The sequence below is a fragment of the Sciurus vulgaris genome (assembly GCF_902686455.1).
Source record: "Sciurus vulgaris genome assembly, chromosome: 3".
NCBI lineage: Eukaryota > Metazoa > Chordata > Mammalia > Rodentia > Sciuridae > Sciurus > Sciurus vulgaris.
In genome coordinates, this window is record NC_136463.1 from 25,267,694 (window position 1) to 25,277,053 (window position 9,360).

Sequence of the window (9,360 nt, forward strand, 5' to 3'; positions counted from 1 at the left end):
CACAGCGTTTGTTTTTCCTTTCTGCCATAGAGCAGGTGCCACAGAGACAAGTTACAGCAGGCACTCCCTCCCAGCAAACTGACTCCCCCCTCACTCAGCCCCTGGAGGGAGAGGCTTTGGCCTCACAGCCCATTAATAAGTTTAGGGAGAAGAGCCAAGGACTCTGGCTCAGCCACTTCCAAAGGCTCAGAGTCTGGAAAACAGTTTCCGCAAGGACTAAGGGCCCTTCCCAAGGTAGAGGACCAGGTAGGTTCCTCAGAGGGCCCACAGCCAGAGGCCTATGAGCCCAGCATTTCCTAAAAGAGGACCCTGGCTGGCCACAGATTGTTTTTCTTCTGTCCCCTCACCCAGCATCCAAGGGAGGGCAGTCAGTTGGTGGACGCCTTTTGGTTTTAGCAAGGGCTACAGATCTAAAATTTTGGTGGGGATTTTTTTGTGTTGGGGGCGGGTTGGGGAGGAAGTCGGGGGTTGTGGTATTATGCAGCTGAAGATTGGAGCCAATAGTTAAGCCTCTTTGGGGCCTGAAGAGCAGAGCATCCGGGGCTGAAGGGAAAGGCGAGTCATCTCAAGCATGCAGAGAGCAGAATGTGCTTTCTACTCGCCCTCAGGACAGCCAGGATGGCAATCTTGTTCAGGAGTGGTGAGGCTTGTTTTGAGCTGTCCATTGCTTTTGTCACCAGTCACCTGCACTGCTAGAAAACAGCTTTTCTTTTAGAGCCAGTCGACCTCAAATGACTGAAAAAATAAAAAGGGCAAATATCTCATGGATCCAGGTTCTCTGCCTGTGATCACTTCAAGCTTTCTGGGCAATACTAGACCATTAGCTGAATGGACCTTGGCATAGAACCTCTTCCTCAGCCCATTGGCCCTGTGTCTCCTCGCTGCTCTGACAGCCAGGGGGAAGTGTGTGGCTGCATAGTTGGAAACCTGCCTTGCATGTTCTGAAGGAGGGGATTGGTGAAGAGAAGAGATGTATTAACCAACTGGTTTCTTTCTGCCACACGTTTTCCTCAGCTTTGCTCTTAGGCACAAAGAATTATTCTACCTGGGAGTTGATTCCCAGGCCTGTGCCCTGTGCTTCCAGTGAAGAAACTGACCTAACTCCTTGGCATCCTTTGGAAATGAGCTATGGTCTGAGAGCCCTCCCCTTCCTCCTTCCCTCCCTTGAAGGCTGACTGCTTCCTGCCCTACCTCACTCATTCCAGACTCTCCTAGCCAGACCTTCCTGGGGCACACTTCAGGCCCCCATAGCCACTGGGGTGGGGGACTTCTTCTCCAGCTGTCATGACTTCAGTTAAACACTAGCTCATTGCACTCAGTGGCTTCCAGGACCAGAAGGGGAACAGTTTTCAACTGTAAGGAAAACAGCAAGCACCATGGTAAATGAAATATTGGGGAGTAAATGACTATGACACTGGGACACACAGGGCTGGGGATGTAGCCAGTAGCAGAGTGCTTGCCTACCATGTCCAAGGCCCTGGGTTTGATTCCCAGTACAAACAAAAACCAAAAACTGGGGACACAGACCACCAACTGGGTATCCCTAACTTGGTTTTTGCCAGTTGTTGCTGTGCAAAATGCCAACTCTCCTGATTTTTTGAGGAGGCCAGACATGTGGAGTGCTATGGTTTGGATCTTGAATATCTCAAAAGGCCTAGGTGTTGAAAGCTTGGTCCAGCCTGTGGTGCTATTGGGAGGTGGTAGAACCTTTAGGAGGCACAGTGGAAGGAGGTTAGCTCGTTGGTGCAAGGCCCTGAAGGGAATATTGGGGCTCCAACCCCTCCCTTCCCCTGTCTTTCCTTCCTAGCCACCATGAATTAAGCAGCTTCCTCCATCATGTGCTCCCCATGATCTACTGCCTCAGCACAGGCCTAAAGCAACAGGGCCATCCAAACATGGACTGAAACCTCCAAAACTGAGCTGAAATAAACTTCTCCTTTTTCTTTCTCCCCACCCCTCAACCCCCTGCCACCCAGGACTGGGGACTGAACCCAAGGGCACTCTACCACTGAGTTAATACCCCAGTACCCCCGCCCTTTTTTGGTGCTGGGGATTGAATACAGAGGTGCTTTATCACTAAGCTACATTCCCAGTCATTTTTATTTTTTCTATTTTGACAAAGGGTCTCACTAAGTTGCTTGGGGTCCTGCTAAATTGCTGAGGCTTGCCTGAAACTTGTAATCCTCCTGCCTCAGCCTCCCAGACCCAGCAACCTTTCCTTAACTTAAAAAGTTAAGTTGATTATCTCAGGTTTTCTGTTAGGTGCAATTCTGGAAAGCTGACTTAACACATGAAGTTTCGTGTGAAGTCTCCCAATCTTTAAATGTTGGCTCAATTGTTTAAAAAAAAAAAAAAAAAAACAGCAGGAGCTAGGCACAGTGGTGAATGCCTATAATCCTAGGATTCAGAAGGCTGGACAGGAGGATGGCAAATTTAAGGCCAATCTTAGTAACATAGTGAGAAATTAAAAAGGCTCAAAATAAAAAGACTGGGTGGGGATGTAGCTCAGTGGTATAGCGTTCCTGGGTTCAATCTGCAGTACTGCAAAAAAAAAGAAAAAAATATCATGGATTGGTGATGCCTGGGAGGTCACAGCAGGGGACACCCTGGCCTCCCCAGCTGATGGACACTGATTTAGGTTCAGGAAACAGTCCCATTTCATACAATGGACATGCAACACACACACACACAGGTCAGCAGCATCTTCCTTAACCACAGGAGAAAGGGAACATAGCAGAGACTTTGCAGTGTACACAGACCTCCAAAAAACTCCCCTGCCCAGGGTAACCCTTATCTTCAGTCCTGTCTCCAACCAGGTCTGCTGTATCATTCCCAGAGTGATGTGGCTGCCTCTATCTCCACACTGCATACCCATTCTTTTTTTTTCTTTTGGTACCAGGGATTGAACCCAGGGTGGTGCTTAACCACTGAGAAACATCCCAGCCCTTTTTATTTTTTGTTGACAGGGTTTCACTAAATTGCTGAGGCTGAGCTTTGAACTCGTGATCCTCCTGCCTCAGCCTCCAGAGCCGCTGGGATTAGAGGTGCACGCCACCCCACCTGGCTCCATACTCATTCTTAAGTGGGGGAGTGTAGGCAGCAGAGCTCAAAGACTGAGAACTGTCACAGACTGGAGACTAAGAGGACAAGACCACCAAACGCAATGTGAGAAGACAGACTGGCTCTCAGAATAGGAGGACTTCAGTTGGGGGCGGGGGTAAAATTCAAATAAACCCTGTAGTTTAGTTGTTAGCAGTGTGTCACTGTTGTTTTTAACAACTGTGCTATGCTTAGTAAGATCTTAACATTAGGGGAAGCTGGGTGAAGGGATTATGGGAAATCTTTCTACCATAGGTGTAACTTTTCAGTAAATCAAGAAATGGAATATAGTCAGGCATGGTGGTGAGTCCCTATAATCTCAAACACTTGGAAGGCTGAGGCATGAGGATCGTTGAGTTTGAGACCTGCCTCAGCAACTTAGCAAGGCCCTAAACAACTTAGTGAGACCCTATCTCAAAATAAAAAATAAAAAGGGCCAGGTGTGGTGGTACACACCTGTAATCCCAGCAACTTGGCAGGCCAAGGCAGGAGGATCACAAGTTCAAAGCCAACCTCAGCAACTTAGTAAGAACTTGTCTCAATATAAAAAAATTTTAAAAGGGCTGGGGATGTGGCTCAGTGGTTAGGTGCTCCTGGGTTAAATCCTGGGCCCAAAAATAAAAAAAATTTTAAAAAAATAAAAAAATTAAAAAATAAAGGGCTGGGGATTTGGCCCAGGGGTTAATCACCCCTGGGTTCAATCCTTGGTTACCCCACCCCCTTTCAAAAAAATAAAAAGAAGAAGAAGAAGAAAGAAAGAAAGAAAGAAAGAAATGGAGTACAACATACAAGTGAAAATCAAAGCAGATGGAAAAAGATCACCCAGCCAATTTCACAATCAGAGTGGACAATACACCCTGTAAAGAGAGGGCTAGTGCGATAGATGACTAGGATCCAGAGAGTCTGGGACTGAGGCATGGGCACCTGCTGTAGGCAGAGCTTGCCAGTCACAGCCCACCTTGCCCCGTCCCTCACAAGGAGCCACTTGTAGCATCTCAGGTCCCTAGATCCATCGGGGGCTTGTAACTAATGTCACACAGATTCTAGGGAGCCTAATTTGGGGTGAGATCTTACTTAATTCAGAGACAATGTGTGACTGACCACCAAAGAAGCCACAGGGACTGGAGGTGTGGCTCAGTGGTAGAGCGCTTGCCTAGCACGTGTGAGGCACTGGGTTCGATCCTTAGCACCACAAAAAAAAAATAAATAAATAAAATAAATGTATTGTGTCCAACTAAACTAAAAAAAAAAAAAAAAAAAAAAAATTAAAAGAAAGAAAGCACAGTAATCGCAGGACAGGTGGCAGTTGGGTTTCCTAGGTGAAGAGGCCCTTGCAAAGTAGAAGAGGGAAGAGGTGTGCTGGGAAGAAAAAACAAGGAACAGAGCTGTGGGTGAGAAGAAGGCAAGTCCTTGGTGACCGGGACTCAGGTCAGGAGCCTGCTCACAGAGATCTTGGGCCAAGAGGAAATGAGAGCTGACATCGGGCAGGCCAAATGCAAAGAGCCATCAGGATTTCCCAAAGGAGAGGCTGCCAGGTCCCATCTTCCGGGTCTGCCTGGAAACCCACCACTTGGCCTCCACCTATGAGGATGGCGGTATTACCAAAGCAGCTGTGCCAGGGACTGAGACGGATGGAATTCACTAGGCCTTTGGAGGTTTAACATCCCTCCAATCCACAAACAGGTGCTCCCTGCTCTCACCAGGTGCAAAATCACCCCAGGCCCCACTCACCATGCCTAGCCCCCCACTCTACAGAGAAGCTTAACAAAAGCAATTTATGCATTATGGTACAGATTGGCATTTCCTGAGCACACCCTATTGGCTGGAATCTTAAGAAAGAGCCAGAGAAAGTAAGAGATGTGATCTCTCCCATGAAGAAGCTCCCACGCTGCTCCATAATATCAGTCGCATTAATGAACACTTCAGAATGGATTTGGGAAGCAATCTGGGAGCACATGAAGGTGTAAACAAAGGACCACAGGCAGGGCATGGACAAGGTTCAGCCTCCTCTCATCCCACAGCAGGCTTTAGAGGTCCCAGCCCTCTCTGGGCCCCGGATAACCTACTCAGAGCCCAGGCACATGCTGGCAAGGAACCAAGCACCCACCATTCAGGGTCTCCTGGTGTCACTACCTCAGGGGCTCCAAGCTGAGCTCACCCCAAGGCTAAGAAATATCTGAGCTCTGGGCCTCCAGCACAACCCTGTGCCTGTCCTAGGACCTCCTCTTGGCAAGCTGAGTCTCTATTTCACCAGCCTCATTACTCTTTGGACCTCTCCCCTTTCCTCACCATGTTTAACTCTCCCCTGTCCTCTCGCTTCTAGATATTCTCATCATTCCTATGGCTTCAAGTGCCACTTCAGAGGCTCATGATGCCTAAATCAGTCCAGTTTCATGAAGTGATGGCTTCTTCATGAACAAAAATGTCTGCTCCTTGGGGATACTAGGTCCCCTTTGTTAGATATGAAGAAGCTGCTCATTTAAAGATTTATCTTGGGGCTGGGAAGATAGCTCAGTCGGTAGAGTGCTTGCCTTGTAAGCACAAAGCCCTGGGTTCGATCCCCAGCACCCCAAAAAAAAAAAAAAAACAGATTTATCTCTTGCCTCCCTGGCTCCTGATGGTAACTTCCCACCTCTGCCCTCCGCAAGGCTGTATTTCTATAGCAAACATCTCATTTGTACCTCCACTTGTGACACAGTGCCTGACCTCGCCCCTAAGCTCCAAACTCCACCATCCAACCTGACCAAACATGGGTGTCCCGCAACAGGTATGCTAAGGAATTCCTCTTTCCCCACAAACTTCTTCCTCTAACATGCCCAATTAATTAGCAGCACCGCCCACGTTGCCAAAAGCCAGTGAGTGATCCCTCCTCTCCACACTCCCTCCCAACATTCATGCGTCAGCCATGCCTGTCCCAGTGTCTACCTAGAAAACACTGGGCAGCATCTCCTTGTCACCAGCCTTACCCTCCCTTGTCAATCATCCACTTGGTCACTAGAGGCAGGTTCCAAAACATAAATCCAATCAATAAAATAAAATGGAAACCTAGTAATCCCATCAGCTAATTAAAGAAAAACATGATTTAAGAAAATAAATGCAGGAGCTGGGGTTGTGGCTTAGTGATGGAGCACTTGCCTGGCATGTGTGAGGCACTAGGTTCGATTTTCAACACCACATATAAATAAATGAATAAAAGTCCATCAACAACTAAAATATATATATATATATATATGTATATATATATAATTTAAAAAAAAGAAAAAGAAAATAAATGCAAAAGCATTAGAAGGAAACAGGTAAGGCATAGTTCTCAGCACAGACTTCTTTGTTTCATATTGAGAAAGCAGTATTACTCTCTGTAAAATGAAATTTTGCAACATATTTTTATTCACCTAAGCCTTTCTCAAAGAAAGATTAATGGTATTACAAAGGTGGGGGACGTGGCAAAGTTTTAAAGAAAAAGCAGTATCAGCCTGGCATGGTGTGCACGCCCATACTGCAGCAACTCAAGAGGCTGAGGTAGAAGGATTGAAAGTCCAAGGCCAGGCTGGGCAATTTAACAGACCCTGTCTCAAAATAAAAAACAAAATAAAATGTAGCTCAGTGATAGAACAAGCGTCCTTGGGTTCGACAACTAGAAGAGACGAGAGAGAGAGAGAGAGAGAGAGAGAGAGAGAGAGAGAGAGAGAGAGAAAGAAAAAGCAGTACCAATAAAAAATTCATTTCTCAACAGGCGCAGTGGTGCATGCCTATAAACCCAGCAACTCAGGAAGCTGAGGCAGGAGGATTGTAAGTTCAAAGTTAGCCTCAGCAACTTAGCAAGGCACTTAGCAACTCAGTGAGACCCTGTCTCTAAGTGAAAATACAAAAAAGGGCTGGGGATGTAGCCCAGTGGTTAAGTGCCCTGGGTTCAATCCCCGGTACCAAAAAAAAAAAAAAATTCATTTCTCCCACTCAGAAAACCCTTGCCAGGGATTGCATCAGTAGCAGTCACAGCCAGCAGCCAGGCTGCTTAGTGATCCAGACACCAAATCCAACTAAATGGAAAAGCACAACACAAGCCTACTTATTATCTTCAAGACAAAGGGAAAATAAAAAAAAGAATCAGCTGCGAATCTTCTTCATAATTGCCAAGGAAGAGAGAGGCTGTCAGAATCTAGCACTTTTTTCCTGCCCATCTGGTCTTAAATAAATAATAAATATCCAGAATTAGACTCTGGTTCAACACAGAATCATTGTGTATTAAAAGTATGGCCCACGCTGGGCGTGGCAGCACAGGCCTATAATCCCAGAGACTCAGGAGGCTGAGGCAGGAGGATTGTAAATTCAAGGTGAGCTTTGACATTGTAGCCAGCCCTTGTATCAAAAAAATAAAAAGGGTTGGGAATGCAGCTCAGTGGTAGAGCACCGCTAGGTTTCATTTCCAGTACAGGAAAAAAAAAAAAAAAAATCTGGCCCTCACCACCTTCATGGTGAGTCTTCCAGCAAGGAGCACAGGGCCCCAATGGCTCATTTGGCTTGTTTCTGACTGCCTGGCTCCAGCAGCAGCACCCTCCTCCCTGTTCCCCAGGTGTGTCATGCCTTTACTCACCATCTTCCCTCTTCTGAACGCCTGTTCCATTGTCCATCTGGCAGACACTTGGACAAATCCAACGTCTGCTCGCTTTATTTGACCTTTCTGGACTGTGCGCCCCCTTGTTTTAGCTTCCTCTTACCTTATGGAAACATCTTTTAAGTACCTGCAACTATTTTGCCATACTAGGAATAAAACCCAAGGGTGGTCTTCCATAGAGTTACATTCCCCAGCTCCACCTATTTTTTATTTTGAGATTTTTTTATCTTGTTAAACTGCCCAGATTGGCCTTGAACTTGCAATCCTCCTGCTTCAACCTGTAGGGTAGCTGGAATTACAGATGTGTGCCACCGTGCCTGGCAGTTCTTGGTTTTTAAGCAAACTACTGAAATGATCCTAATCTTGGTGCCCATTAGAATCCAGATCCAGGGTAGCAATCATTCAGGAGTGCAAAAAGAGCATGGCCCCATGAAGGATGCTAATTATAAGACATATTGGAAAGGCAACTTCAGCAAGAAAGTAAGTCTAGTCAACAACCTCTCAATCATGCTGGAGGAAAATGATGGTGGCACCAAAAAATCCAACCAGTGGAGAATCCAAAGATTAATATCATTAAGTCGTGAGACAGTCTAATTTCTTTGTAGCAAATGTATCTTCCAGATTCTATTTGGCTCAAGCCATAAATACATAATAAAGGATGATAGGTATCCAATGCAGGCATGCGGGCAGGCCAGGGAGTTCCTCTTACCTGGCATCATACTAGGTACCTGCCTAGATGGCTCTTGCAGCAACCCTTCCAGATGATGGTGGTCTCAACCCCAGGCTGTCCCAGCCAGGTCAAAGCTAGGATGAGCACTGGCAGGTTTCCCAGTTCTCAGTCTTATGTACACAGCCTGGAAGTGGCTTTGCAAGTCACCTGCTCCCCTGTATCCTTGAATATTGCTGGCAATGACTTAAGGATGACCCTTACTACCTAGGAAAGGCAAAATGTGAAAAGGGGGAAACAGCCAAGGTGGGAGAGACGTGGGAAAGATGGGAAAACGACAACCTCTCATCTAATAGAACACTGGCTAGTATAAACTTCGGTGCAATTAGATAGGGGATACCATGAACAAAGACAGCAGGATAGAGAAATGAGGCAGGAGGGAGGGTGATCAGCGCTAGAAGAGGTAGAGGGATCTGACCTGGGAATGCTTGACCCCAAATTTCACTCTTCTCCTTTCCCATTCAGTTGTCTTCCTTCTCAACCTAGTCTCTTCCAGACCCCCGTGCACCTCCTCAGCCCCCAGAGTTCCACCCCCATCCCCACCGCACAGCAAGTGTATGATCCATAAGTTGTTTCAACCTCTCCCACTCTCAAGCCACAATCTTCCTCCAACTAGATTGCCCCAATTCATCTTGCCTCAGAGTCTGACACCTAATTCCATATTCCATTTTTTCTTTCCCAGTCCACCAACCTCCCCTTCCAGGTAATACTTCCGCCCAAAGCTCGCGTCCAGTCACCTACGATGGGGCTCCCACTTATTACTGACCACTCTCCTCAAGCCCGCAGGGAGTCCTCCCCTGCTCCCCGCCTGGACTGCTGCAGTCCCTATACCTTTAACAAACCTCCACGTGCGTGTTAACGGCGGTGACAGCATTTCCTTGTCTCTCTGCTCCCGCCCCCAGAGGCGCTGCCTATTGGCCCC

At 47.0% G+C, this 9,360-nt stretch overlaps 1 long non-coding RNA gene across 5 annotated transcripts in view; it reads right to left on the reverse strand.

Moving 5' to 3' along the window:
* The window catches only part of LOC306658066, a 35,147-nt gene extending 25,884 nt beyond the window's left edge, over nucleotides 1-9,263 (reverse strand). For all 5 annotated transcript variants that reach the window (XR_013762950.1, XR_013762951.1, XR_013762952.1 and 2 more), the window contains exon 1: nucleotides 7,691-9,263. This is a non-coding gene — a long non-coding RNA (uncharacterized lncRNA). The remainder of the gene's footprint in view (nucleotides 1-7,690) is intronic.
* Nucleotides 9,264-9,360: the final 97 nt, after the last annotated feature.